Source organism: Lissotriton helveticus, chromosome 2_1, assembly GCF_964261635.1.
Source record: "Lissotriton helveticus chromosome 2_1, aLisHel1.1, whole genome shotgun sequence".
Classification (NCBI taxonomy): domain Eukaryota; kingdom Metazoa; phylum Chordata; class Amphibia; order Caudata; family Salamandridae; genus Lissotriton; species Lissotriton helveticus.
This window is the reverse complement of record NC_136059.1, coordinates 696,240,060-696,257,049: the sequence shown is the minus strand read 5'-3', so window position 1 is coordinate 696,257,049 and position 16,990 is coordinate 696,240,060.

Genomic DNA, 16,990 nt, shown 5'->3' with positions numbered 1-16,990 from the left:
CTAAAAACACATACAATTTGAAGAGGAACGAAGAGTCCAAGTACATCAACGACTACAACCCAGTGATTTTGTCCATGTGGAATGCTAACATGGATATACAGTTTGTGGCTGATAACTGTATGGCTGTGGCTCGGTATTTGACATCTTACATCACCAAAAAAGAAAAGACAGAATTGAAGGATATGTGGGAGGACATTTCCCATGAAAAGAGCCTCAGTAAGAAGTTGTACAGTTTCAGTCTGAAGATGTTGTCGCATCGAGAAATCGGAGCTTACGAATGTTTTGACCGGTTGTCTTCAGCAAGTCTCTATGCCAAATCTAGGAGTATCGTTTGGGCGACTCTTGGTCTTGCTGCAACACGTAATCGAGTTCTGAAACCTGTGCGGGAAATTGAGTATTTGGCGGAAAAGGAGCCAAACAGTACCGACATTTTGAAGACCAACATGTTGGATACATATTATCCAAATCGAAGCAGTCACCTCGAGAATGTTTGTCTGTATGAGGTTCTACAAAATTACATATTCAAGAGGAACATCAAAGAAGATACTGAGAAAGGAGTGTATGCTGTAATTGGAAGTGAGGGATGTCTGGTCAAGCAAAGAAAATGCCACTTGGTAAACCATCGAAAATTGTGTGGCGAATCTCCTGAAAAAAAGGAGTTTTTCTATTTAGCACTTTTGCAACTTTTCAAGCCTTGGCGTGCAGAAGAGGAACTGCTTGGAGATTTCCTCTGTTACGAAGACTCTTTCACTGCCGCCAAGGAGACCATAGAATGTCCTGCTTTTCCTAAATATGTAGAAATGTTGAATGCGGAAATCGAGCAGGAAGCAACGATTGCAGCCGAGATTGCCAGAGACAGTTCTCAGGACAGTCAGAGTTCTGCTTCATTGAGTCAGGATCCACTAGGAGGACCTGTTATCGAAAATGAAGCTGCCACTGCCATGAATGAAGTGGAAAGAGCCATGGCACATGCTCAGGAGGATGCAGTTAACTTAGAAGACTTGGAAAGACAACTCAACGTTGAGCAGAGGAAAATATATGATGAAGTTACCAAGCAAATTGATCATGGATTAAGTCATGAGAAGAAAGAGTGCTCATGTACGTCGTTGAAGCCTGTCCGACTGTACGTGAGTGGAGAATCGGGAACTGGAAAAAGTTTCCTCATTAAAGCAATTTCATGTTATTTGCAGGAAAGGACTGAGTCATCGCTGTCTTGTGTTGTCACCGCTCCAACTGGACTGGCAGCACATAACATTAAAGGGATTACTTTACATCGTTTACTGATGCTGCCAGTGGAGCATGACAACAAATTACAATATCACAAGCTATCTGGAGATGCTTGTTGTGAAGTTTCAAGAATCTTGAGGAAAATGAAACTTCTTATCATTGACGAAGTAAGCATGGTTTCCAATGTCATGCTTGCCTTTGTACATTTGAGAATGCAAGAAGTTCTCAAAACAGAGTATGATGTGTTATTTGGTGGCAAACACATCATTGTTTTCGGAGATCTTCTGCAGCTGACACCAGTGAAAGGACAACCTGTGTTCAAAATGCTCACGCATGAAGATACCAGGAAGTGCCTAGGGAGCATTGGCAACGTCAATATATGGTTAAACTTCAATTATGCTGAACTGCATGAAAATATGCGTCAGGCGAAGGATGAAGTTTACAAGACTATTCTACAAGATGTTAGAATAGGAAAAGTGACCGAGCATGGGAAAGAAGCTTTACATGCACGATTACTGTCAAATTTATATCCAGAACAAGATGTTGTGCCTGAGAATATTTTTCAGAAAATTATTGAGAAGAAATCTGGAATATGTTTGATGCCAACTCTTGCAGAATGTGCCATCTTCAACAACAAAATGTTGCATTTAGAAAACCAAGAGATTGTGAAACTGGAAGCTATTGACAGAGTAGAGCATATGGGATCAACAATTATTTTGTCTGAGAATTTGAAAACAAAATTGGATTCATTAGAGAAGACTATATCTAAAACTGCAGGTTTTGAAAAGACTCTGAATGTGTGCTTAAACTGCCGTATAATTTTAAGAAGGAATTTACATGTTGAAAGAGGTCTGGTAAATGGATCAATGGGTAATGTTGTTGATTTTGTGAAATACAGAAATAGAGATGGAATTGAATTTTTTAAAATTAAATTTGATGGCATTGAGGAAGTACAGCTAATTGGTCGTTGTTCTGCTAGATTTTTGCTTGTAAAAGACTTACATGTTCGCCGTAAGCAGTTTCCTGTTTGCTTGGCATATGCGGTGACAATCCATAAATCGCAAGGTTTAAGTGTAGACAGTGCATTGGTGAATATTGGCAGTTCTGTGTTCAAGGAGGGTATGGCATATGTGGCATTGTCACGAGTTAGAACTTTATCGGGATTGTACTTGATTGAGTGTGATGTCACAAACATTTGTGCGGATCTAGATTGTGTTAAGGAATACAATAGGTTAAGAAGAGAGTATGCGCCACATTTGCCTCAATATCCTTTGTTTGAGAAACGTGTGGTAGGCCGGAAACGAAGAAATGTGACCAATACTAGGGAGGTTGTAGCAAAAAGACGAAAAGTCGATGAACCTGAAATTATAAGCAGAAACAAAAAGGATTCTGTTGAAGATGTTGTTGGTTTTCAATTTGAAAACAGTTCTGGTGTCAACTGCTATGCTAATGTAGTGGTTAATGTTTTGTTTTCTCTAGAAAATGTAAAAGAAGAGATTGTGGTCAATTCTGATCAAAGATTTTGCAGTTTGTTAAATTCTGTGTTAGAGAAATGTAGCACTGATAGAACAAAAATAGAAAGTGTGTCTGAAATTCGAAATCTGTTAGACAGATGTTCAGGTCAAACACAATTCTCTCAAAATATTCAGCAAGATTGTCAGGAGTTTTTAATGTATATACTTGATGTATTGCATGCTGAAGGTGTAGATGTAGATCACCTGTTTGGGCTTTCTTATCAATGGCAGCATGACTGCGAGAACTGTAGGGTATCAAGTACTACTAGTGTAGACTCAGAAAGATTTATATATTTAACTTTGCCAGACAGTAAATCAGTCTCTTTTAATAAGCTAGTAAAAGCAGCTGATCACAACATGGAGTGTAGCCAATGTAAATCTGAAATGATGTCAACATTATTTATACGAACATATGGCCAGTATGTCATTTTTTTTGTTCAAATCTGTTTTTATTGTGAACACAGCGATAAGCCTAAAACCCCTTTTCAGGGCCGGCCGCGCAGATATAAAAGGAAAAATCAGTGGGTAGTAGTAACCGGGGGAGGTGGAACCATTAACACAGCGTTCTGCCTACAACCCCTGGGGGGGCCGGCCGCGTGGCTTAGGGGATAGAGCAACAAGAGGTGGTCAGATGACGGTAATGCATCAGTGCACGGGGGAGGTGCGTATGTAAGGGAGAGCAATGGTGCCACAGTTTTCAAAGGCCCAACAGGGGCCGAACTGCCCCAAAGAGGGGTGGAAGCCAGAGTGGCAAGTAGGAAAGAAGAAAAGTCAGAGGAGGAGTGAGCTGTAGCGGGGTGGAGAGGGGTCCAGGGTGCGCGGCTGCAGTCGCCAATATGAGATGGAGGGCGCAAATTGACACTGTGGGAGGCGACTAGGCGGCTAGTCTGGTCGGGTCAGCAGGGACGAGGGCATCCTCAAACAATTGCAGGGCGCGGAGCCTGGGGGGCATGTGGCGGGCATAGCTGATGGAGCACAGGTATCGCACGAGAGGTTCCCACACTGCCTTGAAGCGTACCCCCCGTGACTGTATCCGCGCCGTGAGTAGCTCCATGGTCAGGACGTGCCAGAGGCGCACGAACCAAGAGGCTATCGGCGGTGCCTCAGCCCGCTTCCAGTATAGAGCAATGAGTTGCCTAGCTGCACCCAACATGTGGAGGGAGAGGATCCAGTCGCTGCGCGTGAGGGCCCTAAGTGTGGGGGGTCGAATGCCCAGCAGGAGTGTGCAAACCTCTTCAGGGAGGGGAAAACCCAGCACCTTCTTAATGTGACTAAGGACCTCCTTCCAAAAGACAGCTAAGATAGGGCACGACCACCAGATGTGCACGAAGTCACCAGTCGCAGTGCCACACCTCCAGCACAGCGGCGAGGAAGCGGGGAACATTTTGCTGAGTCTCAAGGGAGTGTAGTACCATTGTGTTAGCATCTTGTACGCGTTTTCCCTCTGTGGTATGCTGCGGTAGATTTTGGGGATGTCGTTCCAGAGCCGAGTCCATTGAGATGGCGTGATATCAGCGCCTGCCACCGCCTGCCACTGCCTCTGATAAGGATGTGTAGGCGGGGCGACTGGGTGTTGCAAGATGTTGTAGATCTGGGAGATGAGCCGTTTCAGTCCCCCGAGGGAGCGCGCCAACTTCTCAAACGGGGTATATGCCCTGGTAGCAGCCTGATACATGTCGTCTCCCGAGAGCCAGTGGCGTAGCTGCGCATACTGTAAGCTAGCGGTGAGAGGAAGGCCGAATTCGTCTCTGCAGTCCCGCCACGATTTAGGCGACCCACCAAGAAAAAGATCTCCTGCGACCCTGCAGTCTCCTTGTACCCAACTCTCGAAGGCTCGGGTCTGGGCAGCGGGGGGAAAGTGCGGGTTACCTGCAATGGGGGTGTGTGGAGAGGGGAACGTGGTGAGACCCTTGGGCACTGCCACTCTGTCCCATACTTCAAGTACCGTCTTCGTGGGGACCGCCATATAAGCACTTCTGGAGCGCGCCACACGCGGTAGCCATGGTAGGTCCCATATGGTGCGTCCCGTGACCACTCGGTCCATGTGGAACCAGTGCTTGTCGCTTTCGCGTGCACCCCATTCGATCACGAACCGAAGATGCGCCGCCCAATAATAGTGGAGGAGATTCGGGCAGGCCAGTCCACCCCTGTCTCTCGGCTCCATTAGGACTTTCTGTGAGAACCGGGGCCGTTTGCCCCCCCATACGAAGGACGTGAGGTCGCGTTGGAGGGTCCTGATGCAATGAATCGGGATCGGGGTGGGGAGGCACTGGAAAACGTACAGGATGCGGGGGAGGATCGACATCTTGACAGCGTTGAGCCGCCCCAGCCAGGAAATCATCAAGGGTTTCCATTTTCGCAGATCCGCCAGGACTTCCTTGCGGCAAGAGGCCCAGTTCCTCGGGGACCACGAGTCGAGGTGAGGTGTGAGGTCGAGACCCAGATATTGAATGTGGTCATCCGCCCAACGGTAGGGTGTGACCCCCTTCAGGAGGGAGACCTCCTCTTCGGGGATGGTGAGGTTAAGTGCCCAAGATTTGGTGTGGTTAATTTTAAGGCCGGACGCCTGCTCAAACAGTGAGAGGGCTCCGTGCACCGCTGGGAGGGAGACCCGGGGATTCGTTAGGGTAAGAATCAGGTCGTCCGCAAATAGCGCTACCTTGTTAGAGCGTCCTCCGTGGGGGATACCATGAATGTCAGGGGTGCGCCTAATCAGCTCCGCCAATGGCTCGACCGCAAGAGCGAACAGGAGCGGCGAAAGCGGGCATCCCTGCCTCGTGCCCCTGTGAATCGAGAGCGGCGATGTCAGCTGACCGTTAACCCGAATTCTGGCTTGCGGCCCAAGGTAAGGGGCCATGCACCTGGAGATCATGGTAGGGCCAAGACCAAGTTTCGCGAGGACCGCCCGTAGGAAGGTCCAGTCGACCCGGTCGAAGGCCTTTTCTGCGTCCAGCGAAAGGAGGCAGGCCGGGATTTTCCAATGGTGCACTTTTCCCACTAAGTGTGCCAGCTTGCGAACGTTGTCGGCTCCCTGACGGTCCCGTATAAATCCCACCTGATCCGGGTTGACTAATCCCGGCATATGCGGGTCCAGCCGCTTGGCCAAGATCTTAGTGTAGATCTTGAGATCAGTGTTAAGGAGGGCGATGGGGCGGTAGGAGGCACACAGGACAGGGTCCTTCCCAGGCTTGGGGATCAGGGCAATTTCCGCCAGGCCCATATCAGGGGATGGGCCGACGGTATCGGAGAAGGAGCTGTAGAGCCGCAGCAGATGCGGGCGGAGTTGGGTCAAGAACAGGCGATAGAAGGTCAACGGCAGGCCGTCCGGTCCCGGGGTTTTCCCCACAGGGAGGTCTTTGACCGCTTCTGTTATTTCCTCCTCCTGTAGGGGCTCTTCCAGCGTGGCCGCACAAGCAGGGGACAGTGAAGACCCCCCGAAGTCCGCGAGGACGGCCTCACGCGCCTCCGCAGAGGTGGGCTCCTCAGCATACAGGGAGGAGTAGTAATCGACAAACGCGGCCTGTTTGGTCTTCTCTGAGGTGGCACTGGTGCCATCCTGCCGCTTGACACTGGCAATGTGGGCCCTAGCTGCGCGCGCCCGCAGCCTGCCGGCTAATAGACGACCAACCTTGTCCCCTCCCTCGTAATACCGTTGCTTGAGCGCTAATAGGGAGTGTTCCGCCTTGTTGGTGCGCAGGGCGCGGAGTTGTCCCCTGAGAATGGCGAGAGCTCTCTTTGACGCCCGTGAAGGGGAGTCTCGATCCCGAGCCTCCGCCTGTTTGATCTCGCTAGCCAGGTCGGTTTCCATCCGGAACGCTTCCTTCCTCCGCGCCGCCGCCAGGGAGGTGATATGGCCCCGAATGGTGGCCTTGAAGGCATCCCAGATCGTGTGAAAGGGCAGGTCGGGGGTGTCATTGATAGCAAAGTAAGAGTCTATGGCGGCTCGGATGCTGGCGACGTCATCCGGGTCCCGGAGGATCCTCGGCGGGAGCGTCCACCTGCGCTCACGAGTGGCACAGGTCAGGGGGTCCTGCAACAAAAGCTCCACGTGAGCGTGGTCCGACAGGGAAATGTCGGAGATAGTGGCGGCCAGGGAGTCTCGGGCCAATTCAAGGGAGGTGAAGAGGTAGTCGATTCTAGAGTACGTCCGATGGGAATGGGAATAGAAGGAATAGTCCCGGGTCCCCGGGTTGTGGTAGCGCCACACGTCGACTAGTCCCAGGTCAGTAAGCTGTGCTCTAAGGGCAGAGGACATTGCTCCCGCGCCGTTGAAGGGGGTTCCCGCCCGATCTAGCTCAGGGTCCCAGACCAGATTGAAGTCGCCGCCCAGGATCACATTACTGTCGCCCGATGGGAACTTTTCCCGCAGAAGCGCCTGGAGGTATTTGTCCTGCGACTGGTTGGGTGCGTATACACATCCTAGAGTGAACTGTGCTCGACCCATCTGTACCGTGGCTCGGAGGAAGCGCCCGTCAGCGCTTTTGAAGGGTTTCACGGGTCCCCGCCTAATGCCAGCCCTACAGAGGATCGCCACCCCCGCTGTCTTGGTGTCAGAGGATGCCCAGAACTGTGTAGGGTATCTGGGGTGCGCCATGCGGGTGGTGTCTCCCCTGAGAAGGTGTGTCTCCTGAAGGAGAATGATGTCGGGGGAATGGTGTAGGAGGTAGCGCCATATCTGCTTGCGCTTGTTGGGGGAGTTGAGCCCTTTGACGTTGAGGGAGAGGACCTTCAAGGGCGTAGGGATGTTCGCTGCCATAGCACTAAGGGGGTGTGGAGTCGCGCATGACCCAGCATAGCAGACCCACCCGCAGACAGGACAGCGGCAGCCTCATCTCGCCCCCAGCTCGCCAACCCCCGCAGGACCCACCCCGCCACCCCTTCGCAGGCGCGGGGGAGGAGTGATAAGAGAGGGTAGTGAGGGAAGAAGTAGGAAGAGGAGAGAGAGGAAAAAGAGAAAAGGTGCAGAGAAGAAGTAGAACCAAAACAGGCCAACAGGGCCAGCGTACATTGTCCCGGATACCGGACATCCTCTACCCGAGGGTTTGGATGAACTCAGGAATGTCACTTCCTATGGGACAAAGGGGGGGAGCGAAGAGCTAGGTAAGTGGAGTGAGATTAAGTCGTCTCAGAGCCCGTCCACCCCGCTGCTCCAAGGTAGTTCGGGGGCGTGTCGGGCCGCGGGGCCACTTGGTCCATGCAGGCGCCAATTGGGCGCTGGGGCTCCTCGATGTAGTACATGGCCTGGAGGAGGCAAAAGGTATCGTCCAGTCCTGCAGACCCCCGCAGGCGGGGGGGGGAGAGAGCCACGGATGTGGCCTGCCAGTGAGAGGGGGAGTGCCCCTCTTCCAAGAAGAGTGGGGTGGAATCTCCATGACGCATGAGGACACATCGGGGCGCCCAATGGGTGAGCGCATGCCCAGGGCATCTGTGAGCACAAAAGCAATGATCAGTGTTCTTCCGTAGTCGGGGGGCGATCTCCGCTCTCGGATCCAGAAGCGAGGAGCTGGGAGGCCTGGTCCTCGCGGTCGCCCTCAAGAGAGCGGATGTGCGCGATGATGTCCTGTTTGGTCTGTGAGGCAGAGAGCGCATCCACCGGAGGGGATCGTCGACGTTTGCGCACAGTGGACCATTCCGAGTGTGGAGGGGCCTTCTCCAGGTGGGGAGGTCGGGCTGGACTGTGATCCGGGGACTCCGGCATGCCTAGCAGTTGCGCCGCTTCCTGATAGGACCTGAGCACCCTGCGCTTGTTCTCCCACCTGAAGATGAGCGCGAAGGGGTGGCCCCACTGGTAAGGGATGTTGAGGGTCCGGAGCCTCTCCGTGATCGGGCGGAAGACCTTTCGTCTGTAGAGGGTGGAGGGGGCCAGGTCCTGAAAGATCTGGATCTTGTGGCCTTCGTACTTCAGGTCCGGGTTGTCTCTAGCCGCCTTCAAAATGGCCTCCTTCTCAGTGAAATAGTGAAGCCTGGTGACGATGTCGGGCAGGAGACCCGCCTTCCCCCCCGCTCCAAAGACTCGGTGCGCACGGTCGAGGCGCGGTGGGGGGGCGTCCTCCTCGCCCCACACCGCTTGCAGGAGTAGGGCCACATAGGCCATGGTGTCAGTCCCCTCTTCTCCAAGTGGCACACCCCGTATGCGGAGGTTGTTGCGGCGTCCCCTATTTTCCAAGTCCTCCTGCTTGACCTGGAGCTGGATGTGTTGTTCTTCGAGGTTCGCCACCCTCCGCCAGATCTGCTCCAGGTCTTCGGTGCGGGAATCGACCGTCTTTTCCAGGCCGTCGACCCGGTCGCCAAGGTCGGTGACTTCCTTGCGAAGTTCCTTGACGCATGTGTGGACCTCCGACCTGAGGGAGCCAATCTCAGTCTTCAGATCAGCCATGAAGGAGGACATGAAGGCCTGCGTCACCGGCGGGGAGTCGGCTGGCGGTGGGGGTTTCCCCCCTGAAGACGCTGAGGGTCCCCCGGAGGACGACGGCGAGCCCGCCTTGCCCCACATGGAAGCCACTGATGTTCCTCTGGTCGTCGTGGGCGGGGGGTCTGATTTAGTCCCCCTGCCGCGTGTCATGGTCCACTCAAGGCAGCAAGGGGCAGTGGGGGGCAGGGCCAGTTGCTGTGGACGACCTCTGGTTAGCGGCGGGGGATTTACTGTGGGAGGCCGCACTGGTGCCCCGCGTTCCAGCCGTCCGGGTCTCACGATCAGGGGTTCAAGTCCATGAGGCTAGAGAGGGCAGCGCACGCCTTGGCCCTCCCGAGTCCAAAGCCTATACGGTCCGTCAACAGGGCGCAGAGCGCGCTCAGGCAAATGAAGGCCAGGCCGTAGAGTGGCCGCAGGAGCGGAGGTAGATGGCACAGCCGGGGAGGCAAGGCAGCGTGGAGGTAGAGGAGGCGTCAGGGGGGTGGTGGCAGTAGGTGCTCCACAACAGGTAGGACCCGGGGCCTACAGGTGAAGAGCCTCCTATGGCTCGTGGCGTGGCGTGGAGCAGCGCAGCCTCCCAGTCTCGACTGTGCCAGGGCCAGTCCCCAGCGCGACCCCCAGCCGGCTCTGCAGCGACAGCCGAGGAGCGGTCAGGGGGGTCCTCTCCAGTGTCCCCGTCCCCCAGCAGCAGGAGACCCCGTGTCCGGGGGTAGAAGATGGCGGATCCGCCCGCTCGTGGTAAGGTGGTCGTCCGAGCCGCAGCTCACCAGGCTCGACAGGGCCGGGTTGCGGTGGATAGGCAGGCAGGGGAAGTGTCCTGTGGGGTGGGGGCCCACCGAGGCTCAGGCAGCGCCAGCAAGCAGTATCAGTTCTCCAAAGCGCTGCGGCAGGCGTCCGGGGCAGCGGGGAGCGCCTAGATAGGAGCTGTCTGCACAGGTGGGACCCAGAGTGCAAGATGGCGGGTAGGCCCGCGGTTGAGGCCCGCTGTCGCCGGATCCCCCCGGGAGTTGGGGAAGGGGGGGAAGGGCGGCGCACTGCAACTCACCGGGCGCGTCCAACGATGGGGTCGTGGTCAGGCCCCACGGGCAAAGGGCCGCCGCAGCAGGCGTCCGGGGCAGCGGGGAGCGCCTAGATGGGGGCCGTCTGCACAGGCGGGACCCAGAGTGCAAGATGGCGGGTAGGCCCGCGGTCGAGGCCCGCTGTCGCCGGATCCCCCCGGGAGTTGAGGAAGGGGGGGGAAGGGCGGCGCGCTGCAGCTCACCGGGTGTTGTCCAGCGATGGGATCTTGGCCAGGCCCCACGGGCAGGGGGCCTCCGGCGACTCCTCCGGTCTGGGCCTGCAGCTCCCGCCAAAGCCGGGGGCTCTCGTAGGTGCGGTGTCCAGGTAGCCGCTGCGCACCCCGCCGGTGGCAGCCCGGAGCAGACAGCGTCAGCGCACCCCAGCCGGTGTCAGGCCGGCTCCGCTGATGGATCGGAGCCGCAGGCTGGGCCAGGAGTGTTCCGGCGCCTCACCCAGGACGCTGCGCCGGCCTCCGCTTCAGGAGCTAGTCAAGATATCTCGGCAGCGGGCCCTGCGGCAAGATGGCGGCTAGCGGCCGAGCCGGAGACCCCAGGGCCTTGCGCTGTGTCCGCGGGAGTCCTCACAGGCGCGATTCGCCTCCAAGATGGATCGCCAGCAGGCTCGGCAATGCACCGGGGGTCCTCAGGAACGGGTGACCCCCGAAACTACGCTGAAACAAGCTCTACAGTGCAGCGGGGCGACGGAGCTCAAACGAGACACGTCTGCTCACATCGCTGTCTTGGCCACGCCCCCTCCAGTATGTCATTTTAATGTTCCAACGATGTAGGCCTGATGGAACAAAATTGACAACTTTAATTAAAAATGTTGTGGCTTCACAGTTGTCAATATCAGGAAGGACTTTTGTAACTGCAGCAATTATATATCATGACGGTCCTTCAATAACATCAGGACATTACACAGCTTATTTAAAGTCTAGAAATGGCTGGTCATTCTGCAACGATTCTGTTTTAATTTTTAAAAAAAAATTGCCGTATGACCTTAAAAATTCTTACCTGGTGTTTTTAAAACCAAAATTTTAGGGAAAGAATCTCGGGATGTGCTCTGAGGAATTTCAAGAAGTTCTAATGGCTCCTACACGATTTGGCCTTGAGGATAAGTGTAGTACAGAGACATAACTTCTTACCATAACACTGGACGTCATGGAAAAATAACTGCACTTTGAATGAGTTCAGAAAAACTATTTCTTTTTATAAGCTAATTCAAGCAGCCAATCAAAACATGGAGTAGAGGGAATGTAAGTCTGCAATGCTGTCTACTGTTTTATATTGCTTTGTGATTAAAAGTGATGTAGATAATTAAATAATTGTAGTAGTCATAGAGGTAGTGTAAGTCTGCTTCATAGTAAGCAGTATCAGTGTCATAGGAAATGTAGAACATGAGTGAGCAAGAAGGGTAAGATATTAGTAGTCCAGGATTGGGAAAATGATCTTCAACATTTTAATTCTGAAAGTTGCGGAAATATAAAATGACGGGATTGGCTTACAAGAATTCCAAGAGTTATAAATGGCTCTTACATGATTTGGCCTTGTGGAAACGTGTGGTAGAGAGCGAGAAGTCATTTATTGTATGTAACATATTTTTCAAAACGATGGAGGTTTTCTTTCAGAAAGTGGCGGGCTGAAAGTAATAACAGCACAACAAAGTGTAAGCTGTTCATAGGACATCCTTCGACGTCATGGAAAGTAAGTTAACTTTAAGGAGTTCTGAATTCTGATTTGTTATGTTGTATGGGTTTTTTAAACACAATCATTTTGATTGTGTTTTTTTTTCCCCGCTTTTATATGATGAATACCTTCAAGTCACTGTTTTTAGTGAAATTTGATACATTCTGAGAACAGCAAAAATAAACCATTTAACATGTATAATTAATTCTGTACTGTTTGCATTTATGATGTACATTTAGAACTGTGTAGGAGGCATGGACAAGGAGAGGCTTCTGTAAGTGTCAAAGTTGTTGCATACAGTGCTCACATTCTACGTAGTCTTTCATATGATAGACTACATTCCCACAATGAGATACTTAAGCAAAGGAAACACAGGTGATATGATTGTGGAATGAGCAAAAAAAATTGCACGTTTTTCAATTATATTACCTGTGTTTCCTAACATTACACATCACATTGTGTAGATGAGGTTTAGGCCTGTTCCAGGAGACAGAGGAGGTCTGACATTTGTTCAACAGTGCAGTGGACATGACTCACTTCGTTGGTAGGTCTGCACATGTATTATCTCCTATTCTTCAACAAACCTAAATTTCATCTGCAACCCTGAGTAGGACTTACCTGAAACAAATCTGTGGATAGGTTACACCTTATCGGCATCTTGAAACAATCATTTAAAATGTTAGGATCAGATTTATGATGGCCGTGCGCCTCTTTTGCGCCGCTGTGGGTCAGTTTTGTGTAAAAGATGCACCATGTTGCAAGATAGGTTTCAGTTCATCTCCAGCAAGATACCATCAGTTTGAAATGTATATAATTAGCACTGTGTAGGGGGCATGCAGAAGCTGAAGCTTTTGTAAGTGTCAAAGTTGTTGCATGCAGTGTGCATTTCTGGGTACTGTTTCATATGCTGGACTACATCTGCACTATGAGATACCTAAGCAAAGGCAACACAGGTGATGTGATTGTGAAATGAGGAAAAGAAACTCCACATTTTTCAATTACATCACCTGTGTTTCCTAAGTTTACGAATGACATTGTGCAGATGAAGTTTAGGTCTGTCCACGGACACAGTAGAGGTCTGGCCTTTGTTCAAGAGTGAAGTGGACATGACTTACTTCATTGGTAGGCCTTCACATGTATTATCTCCTCTATACTCTTCAACAATCCTAAATTTCATCTGCAACCCTGAGTAGGACTTACCTGAAACAAATCTGTGGATAGGTTACACCTTATCAGCAACTAGAAACAATTATTTAAAATGTTAAGGGCAGTTTTATGAAGGCTGTGTGCCTCTTTTGTCACTTTTGTGTAAAAGATGCACCATGTTGCAAGATAGGCCTCAGTTCATTTCCAGCAAGATACCGTCAGTTTAAAATGTATATAATTAGGACTGTGTAGGGGGTATGGAGAAGCTGAGGCTTCAGTAAGTGTCAAAGTTGTTGCATGCTGTGAGTACTCTTTCATATGCTGGACTACATCTGTACAATGAGATACCTAACCAAAGGAAACACAAGTGATGTGATTGTGAAATGAGCAAAAGAAATTGCATGTTTTTCAAATACATTACCTGTGTTTCCTAACATTACGAATCACATTGTGCAGATGAAGTTTAGGCCTGTCCAGGGAAACAGAGGAAGTCTGAACTTTATTGGTTGGCCTGCACATGTATTATCTCCTCTGTACTCTTGAACAAGTCTAAATTTGATCTGCAACCCTGAGTAGGCCTCACCTGAAACAAACGTCTGGATAGGACACACCTTATTGCCATCCTGAAACAATCATTTAAAATGTTAGAAACAGTTTTATGATGATTGTGCACCTCTTTTGCGCTGCCATTGCGTCACTTTTGTGAGACAACAGCAGTGCAAAAGATGCACCATGTTCCAAGATAGGCCTCACTTCATCTGCATCAAGATACTGTTAGTTTAAAATGTATATCTTTAGGACTGTGTAGGGGGCCTGGAGAAGCAGAAGCTTCTGTAAGTGTCAAAGTTATTGAAAAACTGTTTGTCCTTCAATCTTTTCCCTTGTCTTTTCTAATTTTTAAATACATGTTTTAATATTTTTCAAATGTTTGTTATCTCTTTCACAGATTGAAAGTATAAAAATTACAAGTGAGTAAGTTAACGACAATTATAAGGTAAATGTTTTGTACTCTTTTCGTTACATTTCTATCACATTCACCTACTATTAGTTCCACAGCTTCATTTCTTTAACCCTCAGTTTGCTGCCTTTGCTACTTCCCTCATTCCTTTCTCTATTACCTACTTACTCTACTCCTTCCACTCCTTTTCTCAGTCCCTCTCTTCTCATAGTTCCTCACTCTTGTTCACTCACTCCGTCTCTATTACTCTTAGTGTCTTTGACTGATCACTCTTTCACTACTTGTTCAGTATGCTTTTTCTGAGTAGTTGAAGCACACTAAGGGGCATATTATGAAAACAGCCAATAAAATTATTGCTGTTTTTATCGGCAGAAAACTGCTGCAAAAGTGGTTTTAGCGGCAGTTTTCTGCCGCAAAAGCGGCTTAAGCGACACATTTCTGCCGATAAAAGCTGCAAAACTTTTATTGCCTATGTTGATAATATGGCCCTATGTTATTTACATTTCTTTGCTGTTTCAATTATTCTTTTTTTGTTACTTCTTCTTTTCTGCTTTCTGTTTTTTCTCTCTGTTATTCCACATGTTTTAATCTTATTTTGAACATTCACTCATATTCTCTAAGAAACTCTTCTTTGTTATTGTTCTACTCTCTTTTTTTTCTTTCACTTCCTTATCTATTTTGTTTTTCACAATTATATCCTCTTCCCTCTTTTCTTCGGTAAATAAATCTATTAAACAGTATCTCTGGTTTAGACCCTATAGCTGTCTTTGCTTTAACATTACTCTCTGTTTACTTCCCTTATACTTACTCTTCTTTTTTTTTTTTTTTTTTTTTTTTGGTTCGCTCCCGGTTCGCGTACCGGTGAGCGAACCAGGAAGCGAACCAAAAGAAATACAGCTTGCCAGAGTGCTAAACATTCTAGCAATTTTTTTTGAAAGGGGAGGTAGTTCTGAAAAGAACTTTTTTTAAATGTTTTTGTTGTTTTATATTTTTTTTTTATTTTTCTGAACATTTTTTGTTTTTTTTGTATTTTTTGAACAGTTTTATGTTTTTTTTGTTTTTTTGGGAGGGGAAACAACAAAAAACAGGCATTGGAAAGGGCTCAACAGGAGCAAAAAAAAAATTTACTTTCTGGGGCGTTTAGAGCACTTGTGATTTTCATAAGCTCGGTTGATTAAGGTAATGCTCATATTGCCACATGACAGTAATGCACCGCAATACAAACAGGTAAACTTCATATGGACAAAGTTGTCCTGAATGTTTGGCACGGTTTCCCGTGCCTCTGGTCCTGTCAAATATACCTGTGTTGATGTCGTGGCCACAGGAGTTGTTGGGTTGTCCTGCAGGTCACGCATCTCTGCCCGGCTGTAGTTTAATGGATGCCACCTGCTCATGTGACGATGCATGGTGTAGTTGCCGAAGCTATACTTTTTTAAGGTGCCTCTAGATAAGGCCTCTTTACATATGAGGCACGTGACATATCTAGCATTAACTTTCTTCTGCCCTTCAGGGATTGAAAAAAAACTGCCAAATAAAACTGGTTTTACGATGAGAAACCCGGGGCTCCTCTTGTAAAAACTGTGGTCCTTCTGTCTCCTCTTCCTCTTGTTCATCCTCTTCCTCCTCTGTGTTGCTGATGAACTGTGGAGGTGGTCCTCTCTTCCCATGAGGACGTGGTGGTGGTGGTGGGGGTCCACCAGCTGAAGCTACCAATGAAGCCATTGCTCAAATATCAAAAAAGGTCTTCCTCTCACAAAGATGAAAGTCAGAGTGAGGAAAGAAGGAGGGGTTTTCATCATTTGGGAAAAACAATAGTTCTAAACCAATGAAAAGTGTTATTTTTAGGTCACCTGACCTAGCCTTACATCATTATGAAACCAAAAGTGAAATGAACCAATGAAAAGTTTTATTAACAAGTCACATGACCTGTTACGCTTATGTTACGCGCTGCGGAACACGCCCCGGATCGCTTCCGGGTCGCTGCGCTTCGCGCCTCGGTTCGCGCTCCGGAGCACTTCCGGGTGCGCTAACGTGGCGCATCATAAGACGCATTACGCGGCAACGCGATACATCGCGCTTTCGCGACGCGCCCCGGATCGCTTCCGGGGAGCTGCGCTTTGCGTCTCAGTTCGCGTACCGGAGCACTTCCGGGTGCGCTAACGCGGCGCGTCATAAGACGCATTACGCGACAACGTGATACGTCGCGCTTCCGCGACGCGTCACGATGTTGATTTCTAACGCGGCAGTTGCGCAAACGGAACGTTTACCGGTTCGCGGACCGGGTCGCGGCATCAAATTGAGCTAACGGGAAGCTTCCCGGTTCGCGAACCGGGAGCGAACAAAAAAAAATATTAATTTTTTTTTTATTAATAAACATATAAAATATATTTTTGGATTTAAAGAAGAATACATTTTACAGCTACAGATATTAGCTTTTAAAAAACCAATGAAATTCACTGAAAAAAACATAGGTTATAGACCATATATAGTTAGGAATTAGCATTTACAAAACCTTGAAAATTCACTGAAAAAACCATAGGTTATAGACCATATATAGTTAGGAATTAGCATTTAAAAAACCTTATTTTACTCACACAAAACCATTGAAATTCCATATATAGTTAGTTGTACTAACTATATATCGCGCACCCGCAATCCACTGCTGATCATGTCACATATTACATCATTCATGACATGGTCAGTGACATCACTGATGACATCACTGATGACATCTCAAATGACATCACTGATGACATCACTGATGACAACATCCAGTGACTGTATGTTTCTGTAAAGTTAAAATATGTCTTACATATTGAAGAATGAGTGGATGTATAAGTGTCTGGATGAAGGATTTAGTAGGTGCATGACTGACTGTATGAGTGAGTGAATAAATGTGTGTCACTGAGTGCATGGGTTAGTGACTAAACTGTCTTAATTTGTGCATCATTATGTCTGTTGTTCTGTAAACTGCTGCATGTGTTGATCA